The sequence below is a fragment of the Callorhinus ursinus genome, unplaced genomic scaffold, assembly GCF_003265705.2.
Source record: "Callorhinus ursinus isolate GAN/ISIS: 27379988/994484 unplaced genomic scaffold, GSC_fseal_2.0 scaffold29, whole genome shotgun sequence".
Lineage (NCBI taxonomy): Eukaryota > Metazoa > Chordata > Mammalia > Carnivora > Otariidae > Callorhinus > Callorhinus ursinus.
The window spans coordinates 1,998,247-2,018,065 of NW_027397091.1; positions in this window are offsets into that span (position 1 = coordinate 1,998,247).

Genomic DNA, 19,819 nt, shown 5'->3' on the forward strand with positions numbered 1-19,819 from the left:
TAGAAGCAGATTTATCTTTCTAAAATTGTAGGTCACATCAGTATATAAACTCTTTGCTCAAAACCCACCAAAGGCTCCTCATCTCATTCAGAGTAAAATATGGAGCCTTTTCATGATACACAAGGGAGGGTGTTGGCCTTCATTGCTACTTTGGCCTGAGCTTCTACTGTTCTTCTCTTTGCTCACTCTGATCCAGCCACACTCCCCTCCTGCTGTTTTCTGAACCTGCCAGGGAAGGTCACACCTCAGGTCTTTTGCACTTGCTGTTCCCTCTGTCTGGAATGTCTTTCCTTAGATTTCAGCATGACTCATTCCTCACTTATTTGGAATCCTTACTCAGAGTGACCTTCCTTGACCATTCATATAAAATATCACCCCCTATTGGCACTCTCTAGTGCCTTATTCTGTTTTATTCATCCACTTGATATATTAATTATATATAAACTTAAAATAATTGGTTTATTGTTTGTCTCTATCAGTATACAAAATTCTTGAGATTGAGGAATTTGTCATTGTTGAATACCGTAATCTTGGTGCCAAACACAGAATATTCGTTGAATGAATGAATGGATTTCAACATTGAGAAAGTGTGGAGCTCCCAGGGTTGTTCCTGAGCTTTGATCTACAGAAATAACACAATAATATTATAATGGGGATGATGATGGTTAAGACTCATTGCTTGGTCTGAGAAAAACACAAGTGAGACCATGTCTCTTTAGTATTTAAATTAAGTCTTTGTCTTTACCTACCCAGATTAATGGTAATCTAGAATCTTTTTTGGGCTGAATTACACCTGAGCCCCAGAAATTTACATAGTCCAATGGAGCCCCTCCGGCTTCTAGAATCCCTACAGATAGAATTGAGGAATCTGATTAATCACTGGCAATTCCTTTTTCCTGATGCCCTCAACGATTCACTCTTCCTGCCGCAAGACTTTGTTGGAGAGAAACACGGATGAAGGCGGAAGACAGACTCTTATATCGTGGAAGATGGTAATCACGGTTGGCTTTCCTTTCTTCTCCAGTGTCAAATGTGTGGCTCCAGCACATTAATTCCAAGAGAAGAAGAGTAGGTGATGTCTACTGCTGGGATGGGCGCTGCAGGGAGCCCAGACGCTGCAGTGTGTGTGTGGGGGTAGAAGATAGTTGTGATGTGTGGGCTGGGAGAAGCGTAGGCTGGACCTCTTGTTTCATGCCTTCTTGATTAGGCAGCTGGTTGGTCAAAGCAGTCAAGGCAGATGGCTGTTGAACTTATTTATAAATGTCTGTAGGAGAAGAAACTTCCTTGCAAGGACAATTTCTTCTCAGCCTGTGGGATGCTGTGTAAGTTCCAGGAACCTCTGGGTTCATCGTCTATGAGGACGTCACCCCCATGACTGCAATATCACTTCCTCCTTCTCCCATGACAGCGTTCCCTGTCACAATGGGAACACTTGCTTTGCTGGCCTGCAGTGACCTTCAGATCCTCACGACCTCTCCCAGGGTTCAGCTGCTCGACAGCGAGTGCAAGGTTTAAAGACGTGCATGTTTCATTCCAGTGCTCAATTGTAGAATCAGCTTCCTAGTCCAGAGTTTGACTAGGCTTGTTGCCAGTGTGAAGGGACTTTTAACGGTATTTGCAAACACTGGGTATGATTTCACCTTACTTTAGAGACCAACCTCTGCTTTAGATGTGACCCCACTGTGTGCGTGGCGGGTTTATAAAACACTCTCCAGCAACTCACTTATCAGGGAAAATGTGGTTTGTCTGTAATCACTCAGCTGTTGTTGTATATAAACCCCCACCCACCCAGGAATGGTTGAAGGGGACTGATTCCCCCCACCCCCGTTTTAGAACTTACTACGATACAATATTTTAGCCAGTCCCCTTTAACTGGGATCTTCAGGATAAAATCACTTCCACCCTTAGCCACCCCCACCTCTTCTCTCTTAGATGGATTGGGGTGCACGGGCAAGGGGCTTATGAGCCTTTGTAATCTTGGAGAAGATGAGGATTCTGAGTCCATGTGGCTCCTCTGTCCCCATTCTGGTTATCACTTCCCTTGCTGAGATTGGGCTGAGGTTTGTTACAGGACAGCTCAGTCTTGCCTCTTTCATTCGGCTCTGTGTCCTTGGCTAAGGGACTGGACTCAGTGTGGGGGCACCCTCATCCCTGCCAAAGCTCATCTGTGCTGGCTGGGTCCCTGGGCCCCTCTCTGCCCCCCTGCTTCCCCAAGGAAGCCTAAAGGAGTTTGTGCCCCCCCCTTACCCACCCCAAGCTAGTAGAACTCAGAAGCAAGTTCTACCATTTTTACTTGGACTTCAGATCTCTACAAATAGCCCCAATATCTATCACCTCCCAGATTCTTGTATAGGAGTCAGTAATCTGGAGAAAGTATCTCCTGTTTTTCCAACAGCAAGCTTTCTTAACCCACCCCCTTCCAGGAGTGCCCTCCTTCCCCACAATTTTGAGTCCCAGCCCTGGATAAGGAGCCAAGGGTACAACAGCTGAGAGTGGGAGCTTGGGAATCAGGCTGCAGCCCTAAGTCTGAATTCCAGCCCTATCACTGGGATTTCTATGGCCCTCTGGCATCTCTGTCCCTGTGCTGGTGACCACTTACCCTGCTGAGACTTGAGCTGAGGTTTGTTAAAACGTGTGGCCATGGGCAAGTCATCTTGCCTCGTTAGGCTTCAGTTTTCTCATCTGTAAAATGGGAATAATCATATCTGCCTCTCAGTATCACGAAGATTAAATGACACTGAGTGCTCAGCACATGATTGCTGAATGAATAAACTAATGGGCAAAATGAATGAACTAGCTGATGGGTTGGACTTTGTCACTTTACTTGTGAGCATTGTAATGTTAAGGTAAATTCTCTGGCCAGACTTCCTGGTCTCTCCTCTCTAACTACTTGTAAGTAAAAGCTCCTATTTGTCTATAATTGCTTTTCTCTTTGCTGTAAGTTGGTTTATCTTCATAGCAGATGGTGAACTCTCCAAGGGTGGAGACTAGATCTCCTGTCTCTCCCTCAACTTGGCAGATGCTCAGTAAATGGTCACTAGCCTTTGTGTCCTATTTGGCCAAAAGGACTCCTGAATGCTGGCATGGGGAGGGCAGAAGCCAGGCCTGAGATGAGCCCTTGGAAGTACTGGCTTCTGCCCTCCCCAGCCACCTGGAAAGCTCGCTCTTGTGTCCTTGGTACGGAAGCAACTCAGTAGCTGAGATATCAACTTACTTGTAGAGTGAAGACAAGAGTGCCCAGGGACTGGGCTTAAGAACCAAATGCACAGGGCCCGGAGAGAAACACCAGGGCAAAAGAAGTAGATGAAAAGTTTATATCTGGTTTGTTTTAGTGCTCAAATGATGAATGGTTGTGGACAAGACTGTGATTTTGATTTACAGATAAACTGATGGTTACCAGAGGGGAGGGGGCTGGGGGCTGGGCAAAATGGGTGAAGGGCAGTGGGAGATGTGGCCTTCCAATTATGGAATGAATAAGTCATGGGAATAAAAGACACAGCCCAAGGAATATAGTCAATGATATTGTAATAGCCACGTACTGAGACAGATGGTAGCTACACTTGGTGGTGAGCATAGCACAATGTATAAACTTGTGAAATCACTATGTTGTACACCTGAAACTAATGTAACATTGTGTGTCAATTATACTCAGACACAAAAATAATACCAGTAGGCTAGCAGATTTACTGTGTTTCTGGAGTACTCAGCAACCCCTCCCTCTAGGGACAGCTCAGTCCCTACCAATCACACACAAAAGTGCTTTTGGGAGAGGTTTTGAATGTTTCGACAAATTCAATTCATCTTTGGGCACAGAGCTCAGATCTCAGACTGTGATAGACCACAGTGCTATCTTCTTTAAAGTGTGAGAAGAGCATGTGTGACAACACTTAGGTATTCCACACCCACCGGCCCTTCTAAGGGAAATTGTATCACCCTTGGTGACAAGGAAGGGACCCAAAGGTAGACAATACACAGACTGGCCATGAGAAAGCCTGGCATGAAAGTTTGGTTTAATAGAGTAAAGTGAATAATTAGGACAATCAGACAATCCTTTTATGGAATTTTACCAGGAAGCTACGGAAAGAACCAGCCAATATGTATTAAGGGGGAAAAAGAAGAAGATAGGCCAGTGGCCAAGACGCACTGATGGTGAAGAACAAGAGTGATGAACCTCTTCGGGTTGAGAGGAGCACACACAACTCAGTCCCTGGAGTTGCCTCGATGCTTCTTGAATGGAGTTAACCTGGGTGGGTCTCTGTTTCTTTGCTGTGGTTAAAAGAATTTGCTTTGCAGATTGAATGTGATAACAAAATGGAAGCCCTAGCCAAATCAAGCAAGAAGGCCATGCTGAAGCTATGCGAAACCTTCTCAGACTTTCACACGCCCGTGGGTCACCCGGAGATCTTGTTAAAATGTACATCACCATTCATTAAGTTGGGGTGGCCCCCGAGATCCTAACTTCCTAGGAGCTGTCAGATGAGTTTGATGCTGCAGGTTGGGGGATCACCGTTTGAGGAGCAAGAGCTTAAGCAAACAACACACACACACACACACGCACGCACATGCACACACAAACGCATGTATGCAAACACACACACCATCCATGACCAATTACAAAATTTTACACAGAAGTTATTTGAGACCCCACAGGTAACCTCTAGTTTGTTGTCTAAACTTGTCACTTTTCACTTAGCTCTGCTATAAAGCTGAAGAAAAAACTGATGATTTAAAACAACCAACTACTTTTAATTTATTTTTGGCATGGGAATCCAAGATATGTTAAAAATTAATAATAAATGTTCTTTAACTTAGCTTAGGGTCTTTGTGTTTTAGGACAAGAAAATTCCGTTTTTTAAAAAAAGCTCTAGGGCGCCTGGGTGGCTCAGTTGGTTAAGCGACTGCCTTCGGCTCAGGTCATGATCCTGGAGTCCTGGGATCGAGTCCCACATCGGGCTTCCTGCTCAGCAGGGAGTCTGCTTCTCCCTCTGACCCTCTTCCCTCTCGTGCTTTCTATCTCTCGTTCTCTCTCTCTCTCAAATAAATAAATAAAATCTTTAAAAAAAAATAAAAAAATAAAAAAAGCTCTAAAAGTTTATTTAGCCTCCTGAAATTGTACCTTTAAATGTCTCCCTGGGGAGGACTCATAGAACAGTAGGGAAGAAATGGATTATTCAATAAATGGTGCTTTACAATAGCTTTACAACTTGGGGGAAAAAAATCAATTTAGAGTCTCATCTTACTGCACACGAAAATAAATTTCAATGGATTAAAGAACCAAATGTAATACAAAAAAGACTATAAAAGCATGAAGGACTCTCTAGATGGGGAATATTTCATAAGGTTAAAAAAGTTGGAAGAAGTCATAAAAGTTACAAATTTCATTATATAACATTAAAAATTTCTGCCTGTAGTTCCTCCTGCCCCCACCCCATCATAATCAAACAAAAATCAAGATAGTAACAGAGGAGTGTACGCATCACCAATATCAAGAGAGAGGGCAGTTCAATTAACTCTGTGCATTTGTTGAAACTCAGAACTGTACCCCCAACAGAGAAAACCTTCCTCTATGTAAATCAAAACACAAATTGCAAAAGAGATATAAAGGAAAAATAAAAATAGCTGCTGAAAACACACAAACATTAAAATATTGGCAATACACACACCAAACCAAAGATTGTTCTTTTTTTTCTTTTAAAGATTTTATTTATTTGACAGAGACAGCGAGAGAGCACAAGAAGGGGGAGCAGCAGAGGGAGAGGGAGAAGCAGGCTCCCCGCTGAGCTGGGAGCCCAATGCGGGGCTCGATCCCAGGACCCTGGGATCATGACATGAGCCGAAGGCAGACACTTAACCAACTGAGCCACTCAGGTGCTCCTGATGTTCTTAATATGTAACAAGAATTTTGAATTTGGTAAGCATAATATTAATATCTCAACAGGTGCAGGAGTGAGCAGACAAGTCATAAGAGAGGAAATTTAAACAGCTAAAATAATAAAATACAAATTCACTCATCACTGGTATTTTAATGTCCCACCTATCAAATTAGTCCAAAGTAAAGGAAAAATAGGAATACCCAACGTGGGTGAGAGTGTAGTGTGGTAGGCTGAGTAATGACCTCCAAAGAGATTCATGTCCTAAGCCCCGGAACCTTTGAATGTTATCTTCTAGGGCAAAGGGGGTGTTGCAAATGTGATTAAACTGAGGATTTTGAGGTTACCCTGGATTATCCAGGTTGGCCTTAAGTGTAATTACAGGTGTCCTTACAAGAGGGAAGCAGAGAGAGATTTGTCTGCAGAAGAGAAGCAGGAGATGTGCCAATGGGGGCAAGGGGCTGGAGTAATTCAAGGAAGGGGTCACACGCCAAGGAATGTAAGTGACCTCCAAAAGCTAGAAAAGGCGAAGAAATGGATTTTCCCCTAGAGCTTCCAGCCTGGCTGACGTTAGGCTTTATCCCATTGATACTGATTTTGGACTTCTGACCTCTAGAACTTTAAGGGGACACATTTGGGTTGCTTTAAGCCCCTAAATGCATGCTAATTTGTTAGAGAAGCCGTGGGCAACCAATGCATGCAGTAAAATAGCTTTTTCACATTAGTTGTAAACAGGAATGTCAACAGTGTGACCTCTTTTGCAACATTTTCACAATATGTGGGAAAAACTATAAAAGTTTTATATCTAATGATTTAGTCATTCCATATCTGAGATTCTATTTCAAAGAGACAATTTGGTAAAAGTCTCTTGCATGAAAGGCTCATCATCTTTACAGGAGCAACAAACTGGAAACAAATTAAATGTTCAACAGAAAGGGAAAGACTGAATGAACTGCAGACCGTCTGAGGACAGATTACCATTAAGCCATAAAATCTTTATAAAGATTCTGTCAAAGTATGGGGAATGTTATATTGCATAAATATTATATAAGAGTAAAAGTCACGACATAACTTTACATGTGCACCATGATTTTGACTGTGTAAAAATACACAGGAATAAGACTGACAGAGAGGATGTAGACCAAAATATTTGCTGGGCGTGGATGATTATTTTTATTCATTTGACTGTTCTATCTTTTCGTATTTTCTATAATGAGTGGGTATTAGTTCCACAATGAAGTAATTAAGATCAGTAAGTGGTCCCTTTAGAAATGGAGGGCAAGAGCCCTGGATCTTGAGGTTGGTGTCATGGCCAAACCTTGAAAGAAATAGGAGATTATTTAGGGACAAGGCAGAAAGGAAGGGAGGAGGGGTGCAGGATTCTCGAGGGCTTGGCTGGTGGAAGTGAGGGTAGCATGACAGTGAAGGGTGACTGCCTATTAAGGAGGGGAATTTGGCTTTGATCTGGGAGAGAGCTATGGCAACTGGTTAGCAAATTTGGGGATTTGGAATCACTAGATACAAACTCATGTAGATGTAAAATTTTTATAGCTTTTCCTACATATTGTGAAAATGTTGCAAAAGAGTTCACACTATTGACATTCCTGTTTGCAGTTTATGCAAAAGGCTGTCTTACTGCAAAGTTAGGTCTTAACATGCTTCACAAAATACATCTTTTTCAGAAAAAGGAGTGTAGTTGCAGTTGGTTGTCTACCCAATATCCGCTCACTCTTCCATTCCCTGGCGGAACCCCAACATTATGCTGGTGGCCTGCCCCTACTCCCAGTCCATGTCAGTCAAGAGAGCACATCTCAGCCCCAGCTGGAGATGGGAAGGAGGTGGGATGGTTCTGACTGGTCTAAGCCACTGATGGAAAGTCCATCCTACCTTTCTCAATACATATTTCCAGAAGCCAGATTTAAGCTCCTGCAATCACAGAACTTAGAGTAATGCCCTACACTCAAGAGATGCTCAATAAATGTTGATGAATGAAACAATCAGCACTTGGCATTCCCCTAGTAATTGTTCTTAGTCCAGGAATGGATACATGACCTAGCTCAGTCAAAGGGGGCTGAAGAGAAGGTCTTTTAAGGTTATATGAAGGGTTTTTTGTGTTTTCCATGACTTTGAACAAAGAAGTGCATTGCCCCTGTTGCTTGCGGGCACCATTTTGCACCTTGAGAAGTTAGCCTGAGAACAAAGCCCCCAGAGAGGAAGGCAGAGCTGAGAGTATCTCTACAAAAAGGAACCAGAGCTTACTCTACATCTGAACTTCCAGTTATGTGAGTTCAAACTTTTTGTGTAGGACACTTTGTGTTGGCATTTATAATGTGGGGTACAACAAGGGTCCGAGGATTTTTGGTGGAAAGCTTTAAAATATTTAGAATGTCTAGAATACCAATTATTGAGGGCTTACCCTGGGTCAGGCACCCCACTAGAGTGATGCAAGTGGTTCATAACCAGGTACGGATTTGTATCCAGTGAAGGAATTAGCTGTTCACTAGATTGACAGGATGGGACAGACAGTTGTCTTTTTGGTCTTAGAAAGGGTAAACGAGTGGCTGTGTTATTGGGGTAAATATATGGCAAACAGAAACCTACTTGGGTCAGGATGGGGTACTTATGTTGCAATAGCAAACAACTCCACCAGCAAAGGCTTATTGATTGCTATGCTACTTGTCTATCGTGGTTTGGGGAGAGGGAGGGGCACTGCTCCTTGTAGCTGTCAGGGACCCAGGTTGTTGGAGTAGCCACAATCTTAAATGTTGCTGGTCTTTTGGAGGAGAAGAAAGATCTCTGGAGTGTTTCACGTAGGTAATGAAATGCTCCAACTCACAAGTGGTATGTGAAGCCAGCTATGTGGGCGTGTAAACTGTGTACAGGGCTCCAGGCTCAGAAGGGCTCCATGCTTGTATTATTCATTCATTCATTCATTCATTCATTCATTCATTTGCTTATTTATGGGGGGGAGAGAGAGAGAGCAAGCACGTGAGAGGTGGTGGGAGGGGCAGAGGGAGATAGAGAGAATCTCAAGCAGACTCCGCACTGAGTGTGGAGCCTGATGTGGGGCTTGATTTCACAACCCTGAGATCAGGGGGCAGGACCGCGGGGAACTGGTTTCACGGCCACGTGAATGAGGCCCGTGGGACCAGCTGCGCTCTTGACTTGTTCACCTCAAGGTTGGGGCTTCTTTGGCTTTTACAAGGAGTCTCCTGTAAGACAGAGGTCTGGTGAGGAGAAAAGGATCCTGTGCAGTGAGCTTGACAAAATGTGCATTTCACCTGCACTGGATGCTGTTGGTATCCTGCCCAGATTCCCTTTACCAGGAAGCTCCATTGCTATGGAGCTGTTGTGTTGGCTGCTAAAGGCTCACAGGGGGCTCCTTCTCTCAAGAATTGCCCTCTGCTGAGTGGGAACTACCTCCTCTTGGAGGTTATATGTCTCCTGCTGGGGAAGAGCAGTTTTCAGCCAGCACCTGACATGGTCCTAAAGACTGGCCCTCTTATCTCAAGGTCCGTCTGCTCGGTGGTGCCATTCATGCCCAGAGCTCCCCGCTAGACTCCAGCTGAGATCACATCCTTGCCTGGCTCTGTCCTCTGCTGTGTTTGCTTCTCTCATTCTCATTCTCCCGAGATCCCTCCTCCACTAGATTACGTGCACCCAATCTCCATCTGAGATGCTGCTCCCAGGGAGCAGCCTCCTTGTGCGCTTGGAGAAGTGTTTGGTGAAGAAAGGACAAAGGCTCCCAGGCAGTGGGGGTGAGGGGTGGGGGTGGGGGTGGGGAAAGGAGGCACAGTTCTCTTTCTTCTTGGATGGAAATAAGCTTCCCAAAGACTGGGGGGGGGGGCGGTGAAAATCACTGAAAGGGTCTCTGTGCAGGTCCCAGGGGACTGCAGAAAACCATTCAGGATTTGAGGGGCCAAGGTCAGCTCTGGAAGAAGACACGTGGGCTGGGGTCTGAGCTGGGACTATGTCCCAGTACAAGTCAGCGTGGTTTGGAAATACATCGAGTCGCAGGTCTTTGTTTTTATTCCCTTCTCTTTGTCCCCTTTCCCTTCTCTCTCTTCCCCAATTCACTCCTCACCTCTAGAACTTTCCATCCATTTTGGGTGAGGCAGGGGTTCCATGAAGGGACAAGTCACCGAGGGTATTCTTGCTTAGTGAAACTGCACTGGGCACTGACTTTGACCTGTGGCCTCTCACCCTGCCCCAGCTACATGAGGCACTAAGTACAGCTGTGCTTGCAGAAACCCCCCCTTGGACCAGAGGAGCTCTGCATGGCCCCAGTTCCCCGCGGTCCTGCCCACTCCTCGTTCTTATCCCTCTTAGTCTAACTCTGGAATCTCCTGGTCCAGTCTTTTGGATTTCTGGAATTCTGGTCTCTCTTTACGGGGATCCTGATACCAGGCTTGTTGTGCCTCTCTTTCTTTTCTGCTTAAAAATCTTTCACTGGTGGAGCGCCTGGGTGGCTCCGTTGGTTAAGCGTCTGCCCTTGGCTCCGGTCATGATCCTGGAGTCCCTGGATCGAGCCCTGTGTCAGGCTCCCTGCTCGGTGGGGAGTCTGCTTCTCCCTCTGCCCTCCCCCCCCCGCTCCTTCTCTCTCCCTCTCTCACTCATGCTCTCTCTCAAATAAATAAAATCTTAAAAAAAAAAAAAAAAGAAAAAATCTTTCACTGTGTTCCATGTCCTCTAAGGTCTTCTCCATGGTTTGCAACACCTTGCTTGGTCTACATTTCCCCACCTCTGCAGCCAGTCCCTCCCCCACCCCACCCCATGCATTTCCTGCCTTGGCCCTGTGTATCACACAGTTCTGTTTCTCAAATGACTACTCATCCATCCATGCCCTTTCTTCTGCTGCTCCCTCCCCTTAGATCCCCCCTCTCCCTAATTGACCTTCTGAGAGTGATACAAGCTACTTTTCCTCTCTGAACTTTTTCTTGTCATCCTGGAGGCAACTGACCAGCCCCCAGCCTTGGGCCCCTTCTTGCCTATTTTCCCCACACCATTCTGTGCTGACTTTTAACTGGGAACAGCACCCTTGTATTGCCCTTCTAGGCCACAGAGTTGGACAGGACTGTGTCCATTACCTCTTTGGATCTCAGGTGCGTTGCACAGGGCCTGGCACAAGGCACCTGCGAGGGATAGAGTGCCCTGGACTCGCCGTCCACATCAACTTCCTTCTAGTGCCCTTTTTATACAGAGGGGCTGGAAAACCGAAGTCCACGTCTGCCAGACTCCCATGAAGGTAGGGTTCTGAACGAGATTGAAACAGAGGCCAAATTTCTGCTGCTTCCATTGGTTCTGCTGACCAGCAGGCTTTGGCCATTGAGACGCTGGGGTTTTCCACAGTGTATTCCAGTGGCTAGTCACTAATTTCATGGGTGTTGAGAGGCAGGGCTCAGGGCATCCATGTTTTGTTGGTGGAGGTCTAGAGAGCATACCCTTATTCTAGAACAAGCATTGCACGGGGAACTTGTGACCCCTGATTATCGGTGGGGTCTTGTGTTCCTATGTGTGCAGCCTGAGAAGCAGCTCCTCTACTGAGCTAGTTCAGCCATGTTGTTTTGAGTGTCACATTTCTTTCCATCCTCCCCAAAGTTTTCTAAGTACCTAGTTTCTTGCAATAAATCCACTTTTGCTTAATTCAGTTCAAGTAGTTTCCGTTCTCTGCAACTGCCCCCTGATTAATATAGTATGTTTGCAGAATATTGAGAGATCAAATGGTTCTCATCGAGTGAGTTCATTTCACTGATGAGGACAGTGAGGTGCAGAAAAAGAATCCAACAAGCCAATGGTACAGCCAGGCCTGGAACCGGGGCCCTTGTCCCCTAGTCTAGTGATATTTCTCTGCGCCAAAGTGACATTTCTACTTTCACTGCCTCACCCTTCCCTGCCTTGTACTTTAGAAAGAATCTTTTCCTTTAACAGGTGGGATCCCACCTTGCTCTAGAATCCTTGTCTTAGAGTTTGCCTCTGAGGGGATCCAAATAAGAGGAATTCTTCCCTCAGTAAGATGGCAAGTCTCAGGAAAGACTACAGGCCCTGGAGAGGGTAGTTTGGGGACCAGACTGGCAAGAGATTTAGAGCCAGAAGGTCCTTGCCAGAGCCCACTATACTTGTCCCTGGAGGTGGCCCACAGGTGGACCCCAGGTTTCCTGAAGGTGCCATCCTTCCATGCTTCTGCCCACTGAGAGCCTTGCTTTCCACCCCAAGGTAGGCTCCAAAAAGTAGATTAGTTTTGGTAAGATCTCTAGTGTTAAATAAGATGCTCTTGTTTACATCCCATGAAAGAGGATAAATATCTGGTCCTTTGGTCAAACTACAAATTCTTTAGAAAATGGAATAATTACCTTGAATCTACTGTTTTTGGTCTATCAACTTGTCAAACATAAGGTTTGCTTAAAAGAGTCCCACCTGCATTCGGCCAGTCCTAAAAACCTCCTGAAAACGAGGCCCAGTGCCTATGATCTCTCTGGCTTCACAGAGCATTGATGTGTGGGGTGGGGGCCCCAGGGGACACACAGCCTGGACTTCCTTCAGCTCTCAGCCCCAGGCAATAAAAAAGAAAATCTCCAGAGAAATGATAAGGGGATTTAAAAATAAAAGACAGCAGAGCAGCCTGCAGCCTCCCACTTGCTGGCACCTCGTCCTCCCCACCCCTGGCTCTCAGCACATGGCAGGACCCAAGGCTCGGTCCCCAGGGCCCTGCCTCCTCAGTCACCTTAGGCCCAAGGGCTCTGCCCCAAGGTCCAGCCTGGCCAAGAGTGGTCAGCAGAGCAGAGAGAATCGGAATGACCCACATACTCAGAGATAAGACCACAGTTTGTTGATTTAGGGGCTTGGTTATTCTCTAAATAAACTTTCCTTCTTCAAAAATTTCTCTTTCAACTGGAGTTGAGTGTTTCCTTGTTACTTTCCCAGGGGAGAAGCTTGTGTTTTGCTTTTTGTAAATTTTTCTAGAAACCGTTCCCACACTCACACCCACCAGATACCAAGCCCCTCTGACCCTTCTTAGATCGACCATGAAGGGTGGGTGCTTGGGCTGTGGTAGAAGTCACACATTCTTTTGGAGTCCCCTGGGGTTCAGTGGGGGTGAGGGAGGGAGGGGTTTCTAGATTCATTCCCCTGTGACGAGTACACGAAACCTGAAAGGTTGAGGTTGGGCAATACTCTGGGGCCATGTAAGAACAGGCAACACAACTCTAAGAGGGGCAGTTACCCTGTCTCCATTTTAAAGATGAGGAAACTGAGCCTCAGTGTGTGTGTGTGTGTGTGTGTGTGTGTGAGAGAGAGAGAGAGAGAGATGACTCATCCAAGACTGTGGTACAACCAAGAGAGAAATGTCTACCCAGTCCAAGGACTCAGCCCCATGCTTCTCTGCCTCTCTGACTGACCACGTAAGTTCGCTATTGTGTCAGTTAGCTACTGCCACATAACAAACTGCCCCCAAACTGAGTGGATTAAAACAACCCCATGTACCTAGTTCATGATCTCTATGAGTTGCTAATTCTGGCAGGGCTCAGCTGGGCTGCTCTGTTGATCTGGCTTAGCTTACTTGTGAGTCTGCAGTCAGCTGAGGGTAGGTGGCCTAGCTCACGTGACTGGTGATTGGCTGGCCATTGGCTGGTGTGACGATGGGATAACTGAACCTCATGGTCTCTCTTCCTCTAGAAGGCTGGCCCAGGCTTGCTTATAGGGTGGTTGCTGTAGTTTCCCTGAGAGCAGTAGGAGGAGCAATCCCACCTCATACCTCTTTTCAAGTCACTGCTCACAACACCTTGGTCTCATTAGTCAGAGCAAGTCACATGGCCAAACTCGGATACCAGGACTGGAGGAAGACCTCACCTCTCGATGGGAGGAGCACACTTTGTAAGGGTGTAAGTACAGGGAGGGTAGAAACTTCCATTCATTTCTGCAACCGACCCTGGATACAAACAGTGCAGTGGCCCACCGGGCCACCTGTGGGGAGGGAATAGAATCTGAGTGTGACCCCCAGTTCAGTGCCCAGGGTCCTATTACTGCCCTCTGCCGCTGATCAGGCAATGTTCTGGGTTAACCCATCTGCCCATTCACCTCCAGTCCCTGGCAGAGAGCAAAGACACTTGCGTGGTTGGGAGAGGGGACATGGGAGAGGTAAGTGTTGGTGTGTGGGAAAGGATGGAAGGAAAGGATCAGAGGCTAGGGCACTGCCCGGGGTCCAGCAGAGCAGCACTGTTGTGGGCTGGGTGTAAGTGGGAAATCAGGTTGAGAATGCTCCACAACTTATATTCTGCTGCAGACCCTTGTCCTGGGCCCCACTGTCAACGGGCCTTCCATCCCTCTTTGATTCCCTCTCAGCTAGTTCCCAGGACCCTCCAGTTGTGGAGGAGCCTGTTGATCCCACCTTTTAACTTATTTTTTTAAATCACTGAGCCATCACATACTAAATATACTACCCCTCTCAAGGGCATTTGAAATATAACTAAACATGGAGGGGGCAGGCCTTACAAAAAGAGTGAAACTCTTTGGAATGTTGGGGAATTACACAACATGGGTGGCCAGGGGGGCTGTAGGTAATTTGGGGCAAGTAGGTCGGGGTGGGTGGCATTCTATGAGACCTCCTGTATTATCAGAAAGTTTTCTTTTTTTTAAATTTTATTTTATTATGTTATGTTAGTCACCACACAATACATCATTAATTTTTGATGTGGTGATTCGTTGTTTTTGTATAACACCCAGTGCTCCATGCAGTACGTGCCCTCCTTAATACCCATCACCGGGCTAACCCAGCCCCGCACCCCTCTCCCCTCTAAAATCCTCAGTTTGATTCCCAGAGTCCATAGTCTCTCATGGTTCATCTCTCCCTCCAATTTCCGCCGCCCTTCATTTTTCCCTTCCTTCTCCTAATGTCCTCCATGATATTCCTTATGTTCCACAAATAAGTGAAACCATATGATAATTGACTTTCTCTGCTTGACTTATTTCACTTAGCGTAATCTCCTCCAGTCCCATCCATGTTGATGTAAAAGCTGGCTATTCAACCTTTCTGATGGCTGAGTAATATTCCATTGTATATAGGGGCCACATCTTCTTTATCCATTCATCTGTTGAAGGGCATCTCGGCTCTTTCCACAGTTTGGCTATTGCGGACATCGCTGCTATGAGCGTTGGGGTGCATATGGCTCTTCTTTTCACTACATCTGTGTTTATCAGAAAGTTTTCACTGTATTTCTTGGTATGCTAAAGTCTGGGTGAGTACGAGGTCCTAAAACAGGGTCTTCAATCCAGAAGCGTGTAGAACCTTGAATTCTGAACTTGAGAGTTGGAAGGAAACTTAGAGCACAACCATGAGGCCCTACCCCTCTTATAGGGTGCTTTAGGCCAAGGGGGATGGGGTGGGAAAAGGACTTGGCAAAGGTACTGGAAGAGTATGTTTGCCAGTATTAGCAATACTGAACATTAACCCTATCGCACAGCCAATATTAGGATTCTCATCTTGTGACACCATGTGACTGACATATATTGAGTGCCACGTGTGTGTAGGCACTGTTGTGCTCATATCAAGCATCTCACGAATTCCTACAACAACTCTGTAGTGGGTATTACTGGGGCTCAGGCCATAGGACCCACCCCCAGTAGCTGCTGGCATTGGCTACTGAGAGCTCATCCCTTGAATCTTCTCTGGGAGACTAATCTTGGCTGATGGGAGCTGCCCTGTGGAAGAAGCCTGGGAGAGTATGACCACACCTGTGGGCATTCTTTGGTCAATGACTTACTGATTTGGGGGGATAGAATAGCTGGGCCTCCTTGCCTCTGGGAGGGGCAACTCTGTGGTGCCATTCATGCTCCAGAGCTCCACGTGGGGTCAGGCTGAAGCTAATTTCCAGCTAAGACCACAGCCCAGCTCAGCTCCCTCCCCTGCTCTCCCCTGTGTCCCTGACTTCTCACACCTGAGAACTTCTCCCTCCACCCAGTAACCGGTATACACCTATATCCCTGTCTCAGGCTCTGCTTCTGGGAAACCTGACCCAAGATGAATCTTCCATAGCATTAGCTTGAAGTCACACAGCTTGTGAGCCAGGTGATCAGAACTGGACCCCAGATCTCCTGACATCCAAGTTTACTGCCCTCACCAGTTCAGCCCTGCCCCTTCACTCCAACTGTGGGTATGGGGCCTTAGTAATATTTCTAGTATCTGTTGCTCTGGGGCTCACCATATGGGAAACATTAAATGTCCACCTTCCTAGTGGGATCCTAGGTTCCTGCTAACCCTCCTGCCTCTCTGGAGGGCTCACAGGAGCAATGCCTCAGCACCTCCCCACCAGGTGGGAGTGTTCCCTACAGAGTTGCTAGCAGGCCCTGTGACTGTAGGGATCCAGGAGGCTGGGGGGTGCGGGGGTGGTGGGTGGAGGGCCACGGGAGATCAGGTTCCTAGGTAGAGGGCATATGGGTCGGGGTCTGGCCTATTGATGTCTGCTCCCCCATGCAGCATCTATCCTGCCATCTTGGGTGTGAGCACAGCAGGAGAAGCTGCTTCTGAGTTCATGGCTTCTTAAGACCTCATGATGCTGGGTGGGCTGAACGCTTCCTAGGCCGTATCCTATTTAATACTCAGACCATTTTGCAGATGAGGAACCAGGCTCCAAGAAGGAAGGTGCCTTGGCCAGGGTTGCCCAGAGGGCAAGTGGCTTTGCAGAGACTCACGTCCTGGGGCTCCTGTGTAGAGCATAGATGCCTTCCGCAGCAGTTTCTGCAAACCCAACTGTGAGCCCTTTATTCCTGGCGCTCTTTTCTGGAAGGCTCTGCTGCTCTCACTAGGAAGCACTGGCTGACTGGGGCAAACCTCTGAATATGCAGCGGGGAGACTGGGCTGCCTGTTCCCCAGACATGCTTCTGGGAAGTGCTGTCCTCAGACCTGGGCAGCTGGGGTCTCTGACCTTGTTCGGTGCTGCAGAGCAGAACTTTTCAAGTTATCTGTGCTGAAGGACCAGATTTTACATTTCCCAGTCTGCTGTGGACCGAAGCTTTTGTCAAATACAATAAAAATGAATTACTAGAGAGACAAAATGTAAAAGAAAAATGCATGAAACAAAGCACCAATTTTTGTTTAATTAGGTTCGAAAGACAAAATTATGTGGTCAGATGGCTACAAAGTTGCTAAATGCTTACTCAGTTTCTGTGCTAACCTCGTCCCCGGCCCGTAACCAGCAGCTCCGGGGCTGGCGCTGCTTGAGGACCACCTTTTGAGTGGTCTTGCTTTAGAGGACCTTCTCGTTCTTCCCCTGCACTGTGCCAAGGACACCTGCCCACCAGGAGTTCGTGACACCCTGTCACCTCCCTTACTTTCGGGCCACACTCAGGGTAAGCAGGATTTTGGAATTCTCTATTTACACAGCCTCCTCTTGCTGCTGTCCCCTGTGTGGGCATCTTCTCTGCGTCTGTCCTCTCAAGGTTAGCCAGGGCCATGGGCAAGCTCCCCCGGGGAGGCGGAGTTATGGACAGAGCTTGGACTTAAAGGCTCAGTTGTCCACACACGAGCAGGCACAGCCCTGTGTGGTGCAGGGTTGGTGTGAGGACGGGGGCTGCAAATTGGGGGCCTCCCTTTGTCCTCTTGTCTGACCACCCCACAAATGTCAGGGGGCGGACCCGCCTCTGGGCCTGTGGTGTTTCCTGCCAGGTTGTGACTGATGGGAAGCAGAGAGGTGGGGGCCGAGCGCCTGGGCTCTTAGTCAGCAGCTCTCTGTGCCCTGAGCACCCACCCTCTGTGGCACTGAGCCTGTGGACGGCCAGCCGTGTCCCCCCTTCTCCAGCCCTCAAGCTTGTACCCTCTCTCATGGAGCACCTGGTTGGGACCCTTTGGTGCCCCTGATCGCTGTTCTGTTTGCTGTCCCAGGGGCCAACCCAGCAGTAATTGTGCCTTCCAGTTTGTCCCATGTCCCTCCAGCTCTGGGGCCACATGCACAGTCTTGCCCGTGGAAGATCTTTCATTGCCTTGACTCTGGTTCTGAACTAGAACAGTCCCCACAGCGTCCTAGGATCTGAGTATTTGGTGTGTGTCCACTTGCCCCACGGGGCAGATGCTCTCCGAGGGCAGGGACCACAGGGTTCTCTGGGACCTACAGGTCTTGCCAAGGGCTTGGCTTACTACTTTCTTTAGCAGTAATTCCAGCTGCGTTTTCAAGTCTCAGGTATGCTTGACGTTGGTCTCAGGGGGTGCACGCACATGCACATACGCACCTGCTACCTACTTATCCGCACATACTTATATACACGCTTATGCTTATTCACACTCAAATACACATATGCGTGTGCATAGCTGCATACACACTCACACATACGCACACACACAACCACAGCTGTGTCGTGCTACCCCACTGTCTGTCCATTTGGCTCAGATGGCGCTTAGCGGATGGAGAATCCAGGGCTCCCAGATGCTGTCTTGCTGGCTGAGGGACTGAAGAGCTGCTGTGGCTTCCAGGGACCATATGCCGGCTTTCTTGATGACAGAAGCGAAGTTCATTTCTCAAGGCTGTGAGCCAGACCAGACATCCTGACCTTTCGGGACACAATGGCTGAATGAGTGCCAGGGCACAGGTGGCTTCTCTGTCCTGAGGATGGGGCTGGCAGCCCGGGCTCTCTTTGGGGTTGGGGCCTGGGAGCTGCAGGGGGCCTCCAAGGCCGCCATCTCTGAGCCTCACCCTGATCTCGCACACGGCCATGGCCATGCCCGCATGAGCAAGTGCCGTGCGTTCGGGTGGGGGCCATCTGGAACACTCCATCTTTGGCTGCCTCAGGCAGCAGTAGAGACCAGAACCGAGACTTTTCTCACCTTCTTTGGGAAGGCTCGAATTGATATTGGATGTGAAAGTTCTTTGTAAACTGCAAAGTGCTGTGCCTTGTGAGAGGGGTATTCATTTTTAAGACCACAGTTGAGGATTTGTTGTCTTTTCAGGGAGGGGCAGACCTTCTTTTATGGCCTTTCAAGGCCCAGACCAGCCAGGGGCGACTCCTGGACAGTCAGCAAGATGCTGGGCATCCATCCCCAAGCTTGGCTGCTTGTGTGGTCTGCAAGGAAAACGAGAGCCAGGAAAGAGTAGGGGAAAGTCTCCCTGCAGAGTTGCAGGCAGGGCTGTAGATGCCAGTGGTCAGGTGGGGAAGAAATAGTCCCGTCCTGGGCCAGTGTGCCTCCTACAGACCCTTGGAGCACTTAGAGAACCAGCAGTGATCGCTCTTCGACAGGAGTTACGGGTCATGATGATGGTCGTAATTGAAGTTGACAGTCAAATTCATGGGATGCAATCAATTGCCTTATGTTTACCATGGTTACTTAGTATGATGGTCAAATTTTTGTGTCAACTTGGCTGGGCCATGGAGCTCGGATATTTGGTCAAACATTCTGAATCTTTCTGTGAAGGTGTTTTTTTGGATGAGATTAACATTTAAGTCAGTGAAGTCTGAGGAAAGTACATTGCCCTCCATGTGGGTGGGCCTCATCCAATCACTTGAAGGCCTTAATAGGACAAAGACTGACCTCCGCTGAGCAAGAAGGAATTCTGCCAGCAGGCTGCCTTTGGAGTTGAACTATAACTCTTCCCCGAGTCTCCAGCCTGTCAGCCTCCCCCATCAGATTTTGGACTCATCATTCCTCCACAATCACATGAGCCAATTCCTTCAAATAAATCTCTCTCTATTACGTATACACACATCCCGTTGGTTCTGTTTCTCTGGACAACGCTGACCAATATACTTGTCTTCGTAGAAGGCTAGAGGAATGGAGACACAGGCTACCCAAGATCCCCATATCAGGACAGCCAGCAGCTCCCCAAGTTCACAGCTTCTTTGGTCTCCTTGATCACATTGGGTGTGTATGGCTGCCGCAGCGGGAGCCAAGGTGCTCGCGGGTCACCTTGACACAGAACCCACAGCTTTTGCTCCTCACCAGCTTTTCACACTCTGTGAGTCGGGTAGGC